We start from the raw sequence: 9,799 nt of genomic DNA, 5'->3' as shown, positions 1-9,799 counted from the left end.
CTGATAACCAAGATTTTCGCATATACGGCATGATTTCAAGGAGACAACGCTTGGACGCTCAATTTGCGTCAATGCTGTAGCCCGAATGTTGGCTACAGGCCCTTGCCGAGTATGATGCATTAGAATATATACGACTCCTTATTGGCATCTGCACGCTGGAACAGTGGAAGCGCTCCTTCTGCACATTGACGAAAAAGAACACGAAGCCAGCAACTGTTGAAATGGCCATTTCTGATCGTCCTGTTCTGTCACATACCGGTGTCGAAGTGAACGTATCTCTAGGACATCTCTGCGTCGGCAAAGAACAAGGAATAATCTAATGCAAGGCATTTTCCTGGTTTCAGGCTAGCAGGGCGAATACACCAGGAGGAAGTATGTGGCATTTTAAACATATTGCCTTCATTCCATCCAGTTAAGCTACTTTCTTTGGATGTTGCTGTCAAAGACTCGGACGACGGATTTTCTTTAGTTGCATGCGAGTACATAACATCAACTACTGCACTGCAAAAGCTACACCTGATACTGCGCAGTAACGTAGTCGATGGCAACGCTGCAGCTCCTCACTTGCGAACCACGTACAACACATACAACACAAACACCACATACAACACCACATACAACACATACGCCACATACAACAAGAACACATTAAGCGTCCGGTTGATGTAATTAAACTGAGTATGTCAACCAGAACTCTCCCTTTCAGAGTCAGAGTCCCATAAGGTGAATGTCTTTCTTCACCGCTTGCCCGCAGGCATCTCGGACGTTTACCAACTCCTTGGCGTCGATTTCTCTTACACATTGAAGGAGGATAGGATAGGAATAACTTTAATAAAGTGACGGCAAACGACGATTTAACGAGTCGTGACGCTGGCCAAGCGTCGACCCGGGGTTATACTCTACTCTGCACTAGCCCCGTTGGGCCCGTTTGTAGTGGGTCACGAGGCTTGTGCTTTTCGAGCGCACCCCGGGCCTGCTGGACGGCCCATAGTTGTGAGTCCTTGTCTGTAGACTGCAGTGCACTTTGAAGTTCTGGCGGGTAAGTCCTGGAGTTAGCTGCCGTCGGGAACCTGGCACAGTCCCACATGATGTGCCATTGGTCCGCCGGACCCGCTGCACAAACACCACACAGCCCACTCGGATAGAGCTCTGGGTGAAGCACGTGCAGCATTGCGGGGGCGAGGAGTGACGCGGTCTGTATTTGTCTTAGGATTACGGCCTCCTCTCGACTGAGTGCCGGGTGGGGAGGCGGCATTGTCCGTCGAGCTAAGCGGTAACACTTGGTTACCTCGGCATAACTAGTCAATCTGTCCTTGGTTTCGAACCACCACACGGAACGGTCACTCTCGGGGACGCGGAAGGTAAGCGCTCGCGCCGCCGAATGGGCCGTCTCGTTGTGGTTCGGTGAGGATGCACACTCGCCGGCGTGCGCCGGGAACCACTTGATACGGACGGTGCTGCCGCGGTCTTGAAATTGGAGCTTGCCGATGATGGCGGCCGCCGGCGCGCATATTCGCCCCTTGGCAAAATTGCGCACGGCATTCCTCGAGTCACTGAGCACGGTGCGACACTCGGCCTCGGTGATCGCCAGAGCGATGGCAACCTCCTCAGCGTCTGTGGCGTTCGTGCACCGCACGCTCGCTGCCGTTGTCTTGGTGCCGTTAGCCGCCGCAACGGCCACTGCTGCGAAGCCTTCCCACTTGTATTCCGCGGCGTCCACATACCGGGCGTGCGGGTCTTGGGCGTGTTGTTCGGTGAGGGCCTTGGCCCGCGCCTGCCGCCGTTCTTGGTTGTATTCTGGATGCATGTTCTTCGGGATGGGGTCCACGTAAATGTGGGCCCGCGCCTCATCTGTGATCTCGCACGGTTGCCAGCTGGGAGCTTGGGGGTTGTAACCCAGGGACGTCAGTATACTGCGCCCCGTCTTGGTGGTAGAGAGGCGCTCGAATTGCGCGGTGAGCTGCGCTTCGGCTATTTCTTCTAGGGTGTTATGGACGCCGAGCTGCAAGAGCCGAGTCGTACTCGTGGTCTCCATTAAACCCAGCGCCGTCTTGTAAGCCCGTCTGATCAGCGTGTTGATCTTGGTCCTGTCAGTGACGTGCCAATTAAGGTAGGCCGCAACGTAGGCAATGTGACTGATCACGAACGACTGGACAAGGCGCACGAGACTGTCTTCACGCATGCCCGCCCGTCGTGTAGAGACTCGATGTATGAGCCGGATGGCGTCCATTGCCTTGGTGGTAAGCTTGTTGATGGTCTCGTCGTTGCGGTCGCTCTTGTTGAGCAGCAGGCCCAGTACTCTGATCTTGGGCACCTCGGGGATGCGTTGCCCCGATGCAGTCACAATTTTGATGTGATCACAATCCCGAAGAGGAGCGCGCTTCCGTCCCGGTCGAAGCGGTGTGAGGACGAACAGCTCGGATTTGGCGGGCGAGCACATTAGGCCTGTGCCATCAAGGTGCTGCCGCCGCTTGCAGCTGTTGCTCGATGCTGGCGTCGGTGCCACCGACCGCCCACAGGGTAATGTCGTCGGCGTAGATAGTATGCCGGACGCCGGTCGCCGCTACTGCCCTCGCTACCCCGATCATGACGAGGTTGAAGAGCAACGGCGATATGACCGAACCCTGTGGAGTACCCGTACTGCCGAGCTTGTGTTCGGGGAGCTTGAGGTCTCCGGCGTGCAGTTCTACCGTGCGGTTGGTCAAGAAGTCTAGAATATAATTGTAGCTCGTTACCCCCATGTTGAGTCTTGATACTTGTCCTAATATGGCTGAGTGTTTAACTTTGTCGAGTGCACTTTGTAAATCGAGACCCAGAATTACTTTGCTGTCTTGTGTCTTGTTGTCGACGATTTCTTGTTTGAGTTGTAACATGGCATCTTGTGTGCTGAGTCTGCGCCGGAAGCCGATCATCGTGTCAGGATAGAGGCCTTCCTTCTCTAGGTATTCCTGCCACCGGTTGGCGACCACGTGCTCCAGCACCTTGCCCACGCAGGACGTCAGCGAGATGGGACGCAGGTTGCCGATGTCCAGTGGTTTGCCCGGTTTCGGAACCAGGATCGTTCTTGCCGTTTTCCACTGTCGGGGGAGCTTGCCCGAATGCCAGCATTCATTGAAGTAATCGGTTAGGGCTTCTATCGAAGCGTCGTCCAGGTTGCGTAGCATCTTGTTTCTAACGAGATCTGGGCCGGCTGCTGAGCGGGTGTTGAGCTCGTGCAGCGCTACCCGTACCTCTGATATGGTAATGTCTCGGTCGAGCCACGCGTTGGGCAGCCCCCCGTACGGCGGGTGGGTTTCCGTTGGCGTGTCTGGCAGATACTTGGCTTCCAGGCTCCTGATAACAGCGTCTTTTCCTTGTTGTTGTGTGATGGTGTGCATGAGGCGGGCCAGGCGGTCGCGCTGGTTTGACTTGGTCTTTGTTTCGTCTAGGAGGTGCCGAAATAGATTCCATGTACAACTGCGATGCAATTCCCTGTCAGCTCGGTTGCAGATCTCGTTCCACTGCTGACGGCACAGGAGCCTGCAATGTTGTTCAATGGCCCTATTTAAGTCAGCCACCTTCTTCCTCAATTTGCGATTCAGCCGGTGCTGCTTCCAACGCGCCTGTATCGAACGTTTGGCCTCTATCAGATGGGCCAGGCGGCTGTCCATGATGATGACGTCCTCGTCTGTTTCTATGGTCTTTGTGGCTGAGCGCACTGCATCACGGAGTTCCACCGTCCAGGTTTCGATCTCTGTGATGTCTTGCGCTGTGGTGAGTCGCCCCTTACGGAATTCGTCCCAGTCCGTCCACTTATGTATAATGGTATTGCTCCGTAATTGGTTGGGTATCGTAATTTCGAGGATGTAGTGGTCACTGCCCAGGTCGACGCCCGTGTTGTGCCATGTTACTTTGCCCGTGTGATCATTTTTTACGAACGTAAGGTCTGGTGTGGTGTCTCGTGCTACGGAGTTGCCGATGCGGGTAGGATGCGTGGGGTCCGTGAGGATTGGTACGCTCTTCTAAAGTGACACGACGGAACAGTGTTCTCATAACGAAGATTGCAGCATTCGTTTGCGGCTGTGTTTGCAGAGTGGCCTAAAATAACAGCAATGAGCAAAGCTACTTTTAAGGTTCCTATACTTTTTGTGACAAGTGTAGCGCCAGAATGCATTGTGCATCTCCAAGGCTTGTTTTCCGTATTCAGTTCTTGCTATCCCACCATCTGCCACACAAGCCCCCTAATGTTAGGGACTTTGAGACACCGTTGTTTCTTTCACTCCCGAATAAAATGGGCATAATAGGACTTCACCTCCAAGTGAATGAATCCCGGATGTTCAGATAAAAGTTACATCAAGTTCAAATATGCAGCAAGGCTTTCAAAAATAGCCCGATGGTCTACAGAACGCATTTAGGAATAGCGTTGTTTCAATGAAAACCAAACTATGTTATTTTTCACACTTAAGCAGGTAGCTGAGCATGCTCAAGGTAGTGAGCATGCTCACGAGAAACACCGATATAGTCATCACAGCACTATATCGCGCAAAAATTTTAAGTTTGACACCATGAACCACAGAACAAGCGCTAGGATCGAATTTATCATTTTACACACCCCAGGTAGCACACAAAGTCTTGAAAACGTCGTATTAAGGGATTCAACGTCTGAAACGGATTTTTGACCAAAATCGACGCATCAAAGACGTTCCAAACAAGATAGCTTAAAAACGAGGGGTGAATACGTTTTGATAACGTTGGAAGCCAGGCAGCTTAAAAACGAGGGGTGAATACGTTTTGAAAACGACTCAAGGCGCCACCACCACGCCACGGCGCGTCAGCCTCTTAGCGGCTTCTACAATATTCAACAACCCATCAACGCGATCCAACCTTGCGCAAGGTGGCGATACCGTCGTCAAATCATGTGACCAAGGTGGCCACGTGATTCGTGATGCCGGGCGAGCCGGGCATAGTCGCGTCGTCATGGCGTCGTCGCGTCACCGCACTCGCATTGCGCTGTGGTGTGTTTGCGGCTGTTCTGAATGTGCTACCGCTGCCCTTTGCTATGTAAGTGTTGCAGTGTCTTGCTGTCAAGAAAACGATATTCTGTGATCAGCTTGGGTTGTGCGATATGTTTGTGTGGTTTTAATTTGGAAATCAGTAGTGTTTTCAATTGTTATGTGACCAAGGCGGCCATGTTATTCGTGAAGCCGGGCATAGTTGCGTTATCGCACTCGCATGGCACTATGGTCTGTTCGCAACTGTTCTGCATGTGCTGCCGCTGCCCTCTGTCATGTAAGTGTTGCAGTGCTTTGCTGTCAAGAAAACGACATTCTGTGATTAGTTTGGGTTGTGCGATCTATTTGAGCCGGGCATAATATCGTTATCGCACTTGCATTGCGCTGTGGTATGATAGCGGCTGTTCTGAATGTGCTGCCGCTGCCCTTTGTCATGTAAGTGTTGCAGGGTTTTGCCGTCAAGAAAACGACGTTCTGTGATTAGTTTGGGTTGTGCGATCTGTTTGTGTAGTTTAATTTGGAAATCAGTAGTGTTTTCAATTGGAGGGCGCGGAGTGGAGGGCACTAATCAGCTCTTCAAGTTCATTGTCATGTTATGTGAGGCGCCTTTTCACTGACGCTGTGATTAAGGCGTTAAAGGCAGTATAAGGACGAAAGTTAGAGGGACAAAATGGTGCCTGTGTGTCCCTAGCGTCGGGATCGGCCGCTATGCGTGATCCTAACAAGAAAGCATTTTGCAGAATGCGAAGAAAGGCGGCAAAATTTCTGTCTGTGCGCACCTTGCCGATCTCCGCAATAGAGCCGTCATCGTAGTATTTTAGTCTCCCGTTTAGCAAGAGTGTTGCAGACAAGGGAACTGGTTCAAACAGGCTTTTTTTTTAATGATTCAGTACTAGTGCGGTATCCCAAAAGGTGAGGTCAAGTGCTCGTCCTATTTTCTTCCCTCGCGCTACAGCGCAGTGACAGAATTTTGCGTGCGCCATACCGTGCTTTTATCGTTTGCGCTTCAGGTTCTCGATTGTGTTTTCGCCCCCTTTACCCACGTGATGGGTATTTCATGGTATTACCGGGTACCACATGTGTCCATATATTGTGTCCAATATATGAAACGGCCAAATTCGATTTTATTTGACGCCTCAAATGGTAGTAATGTATTGAGTCCCTTGTAGCTTTGTGCTTGTTATCAATTTTACTATTTGGCGAATGAATACAGCATGTACGCTGCATAACTCGCTTGTGAATACTGCATACGTGAGTCGAGTATGCCCTTGGTATAAAATAACTTGTATGGTTTAGGTAGTACGATTGTTTGCAGTTTGGGACATGTGTCGGAATGTACGCTGTGCGCCCTTCGCGCTTTACGGCGGCCTGTCGAGTTCGTGCGGGTGCTATGTGTGCGCATGGGGTTCGCGAAGCGCTCTCGCAGTTTTTTTTTATATATATAGACATGTGTTCTGTTCGCGCGCTTCGCACAACAGGGCATGTCGCAGTTCTTTGGCATTGTGCAACACATTTTCCTAGCGTACGTCTGTGCATTATTTGATACCGGTTTCACACGGGGCTCTTTTAGCCGCTATCCAGTCCATTACAAATCGAATTTCTCGGTCGTGATTGGCTCCCCTGCGCAAGCTACGAGAGTGAGCCAGTCGCGTCGATAATTTCGATCCGGATCGGGCGTGATCGCGATCGAGAGTGGTCGTGTGACACCGGTTTTACACGTGGCTCCCACATAGGGAACACTTTAAGTTCAATGCTACTGAGTGAAGAGCAAGTGCATATATATTCCAGTGGTGGTATGTGGGCAAGTCTCTCTGGTGAAGCCAATACTTGTGCATTCAATACATTTCAATTACCAGCGTAGTGCATCAATGTGTCTACTTCGACAAAATGGAGCACCAGTGCAGATATCTGAGCATACCTGTCCAGGGCAGCAAGTGTGTCTACATTGAAACCACTACCAGCATGTGCGGCAGTTCTATTTCCAGCAGCGGGACTGCACACTAATCAGTAGGGTGCTCTCAAGCTGTTTATCTGTGAAGCTCTGTCTGGACTGTGTGCCAAATATTTTTGGACGTGAAAGTGGGGGTGAATTGGTAAACATCAGTGGAACTGTGCCTGAACTTTGTGGCAAATGTTTTTGGATGTGAAAGTGCGAGTGAACTGGCAAAGAATTTGCTCTGGGCTACATGTGTTAAACGTTTTTCTCATTCAGAGTGCTTTTTTTTACTTTAGGAGACTGGAGATGTGCGCAAAGTGTGACATGTCAATGTGCTAATTAATGTATTTGCTAGTTTGCAAATTATTCGTTGCAACTTTGTTTTTGCCAGAGAGGTACAACTTTGCCTCTTGTAAAGGGCTTTTTAGATAAAACACATACTATTTATTATGACCATTGCTTCCTTTGTTACACAAATGCAGCTTCCAGTGCATTCCAGTTTATTTCCATGTTTATGTAAGTTTCTAATATGAGGCTTGCATATTCATTTCTCACGTTCTGGAGTGGCAAGATGCAGCATTACTGTCTCATCGTTCGCTGCACTACAGTAGTGTTCACTTGTTACACTGAATCCCCCGTTTAAGTATTCTATACTAATCTCACTTTTTGCTTTTTTGTTGTATGGTTATTTTTTCTCGCCATTACCTTCTTTGATATATCCTAAAGGCAATATTTCCAATTTTGCATTGTTCCCATTTTTTTTTATTTCTGTCACAGGAATGGTATGCGGTGGTATTTCTTTTTGTGCTCTTTTCAAGCTTCTAGCTGATAGGTAACATTGCTTGGAGGCAGTTACCATCCGATTCATACTCTTGCATTTTTCAATCTACTTCTTCCATTCGCTCTGATGTCACTTCTGCATAACTCTAGTCCATCTAATAGCACGTGCACTTTACTATGATAAATTAGACACTTTAGTACACTCCAGGTTTTTCTGTTCATTTTTGTATGTGTACTTGGAATTTTGTTTATGTGCTAGTGAATGTTCACTTTCGAGTTCATTACGAATCCTTTCGGCGACTTTTGTCATTGTTGATGTACCTTTACTTCTATTTGCATTTCTCACACAGTTTGTTCGAACCTTGCATAAGCATTACATTTTAATAAAGTGTTTTTGCTTTGTCACAATGTTCTCATTTCATGCTCTCTTGGCATGAAGGGCTTGGTCTGGCCACCTGCCCAGACGTGGCCATTTGTTCTTTGCAGGATGTCATTCCCATTGTGGTTGTAAGCATCGTAGCTTACTAAAGGCGGTATTAAGGATTTATTATTCCTAACAGGCTCATTTTCGTGCGACTTGGTAGAGGATGCGCCGGCCATGCGGGGAACAGTGCTTGGCACTGCGCCGTGGCTCTTACAGTCAACACCGACGCTTCTACTCATTTGGGGCGCGATTGGAGATCGTTGTTCGAAACGCCCGATCAGTTTCACCTCACGCGATTGGCCTAGGCCGTGCCAACGGGTGCGGCTGACGACGTCTGCGCGGCATAGGCCAGTCGCGTGAGGCGAAACTAAACGCGTGTTTTGAACAACGATGTCTGATCGCGACCGTCACCCGCGAAAATTAGCTTCAGATGATCGTAAACCTTTCAAGACCGCTTCTAGACCAGCTTTTTGATAACGTCCTAAAAACGTTTAGAAATTGGTTACGAATAGTTTTGCCAAAGGGATTACTTGTGTCTTTCCCAATCCTATTTCTAGACCAGCTTTTCGAATACGTCTTGCAGACCTGTTCTAGATCGTCTCAAGAAAGTAATTAAGCCGGACATTAGCAGAGATATACGACGTTTTCCCGCCGAAGTTCTCTCATTCGTGTCTTCTTTAACCCGTTTTTATCGTCTTGGATAAACGCTACGAAAACGTTAAGTATCTCTTTTGTGCTACCTGGGACAAATTGACGCAAGCACAGGTAGTACTTTAGTGAAGCACAAGGCCCTTGCTCGCTTATGAGCCGGACAGATTTCAGTGGTAAAACTACGTGTCACCTGCTACATGTGACGGCATTTGCGGCTTGAAAGCTGCCGAAGGCGTCTGTTTTGTGTGTTCCGTTCAAAGCTGCTAAAGTTAGGCAGCGAGCCCTACACATGAGACGTGGACTTGTAGGGATAAGCAATAGTATCCTGCAAACGGCGCACCCTGCACCCTTTCGGTGACACTGACTTCACGCTTCTTTCAGATGCTGTGCCTGTGCGCTGGAGCTGCCCTTTCGTCCCAGTGCGCTGCCGGAGGAGGTTGCCAAGCTAGCTTCAGTTGGCGTGGAAGATGCAGCTTCAGCTATCCATCTGGCATTTGGACGTCTCCAGGATTTCTACGAATACCTGCGACTCTCGGGAGTTGTGCGTCAGGGAGCCGTGTGCTATATGCGCGCCGACGCAGTTGTCCAGTTGGACGATGTCAACGACCAGTGCTGGGCTGCGGTGAGGGGTTATCTCGCCATAAGTGACATCAAAGCACCAATCTCCACTCGGCTATATTTCCAGTAAGCGAAACGGACACTTTATTTCGTCGTGACGAAGGCTACCATATCACAGGAACTGCTATAAATAGCTTGATGTACAAAAAGCACTCGGTGGGAGGGAGCATTATTGCACGCCTGTGCCGCGGTTTTACCGCCTTGGTTCATTGGCTCACCCACCAACATCTTTCACCAGGCTGCTCAACTTATCGGCCAATTTTTCAGCCGAGAGAGATATTACACTTCATTTGATGAAACCCATACGCACGCTGCATAAGCGAGAACATAAGTCTAAGCAGATATAAAGTCAATAAAAATTGCGCAGAAATCATGCGAAGATGACTGTCAAAGTCGAGC

This window comes from Dermacentor andersoni, chromosome 8, assembly GCF_023375885.2.
Source record: "Dermacentor andersoni chromosome 8, qqDerAnde1_hic_scaffold, whole genome shotgun sequence".
Taxonomy (NCBI): Eukaryota; Metazoa; Arthropoda; class Arachnida; order Ixodida; family Ixodidae; genus Dermacentor; species Dermacentor andersoni.
This window is presented reverse-complemented; position numbering follows the sequence as displayed.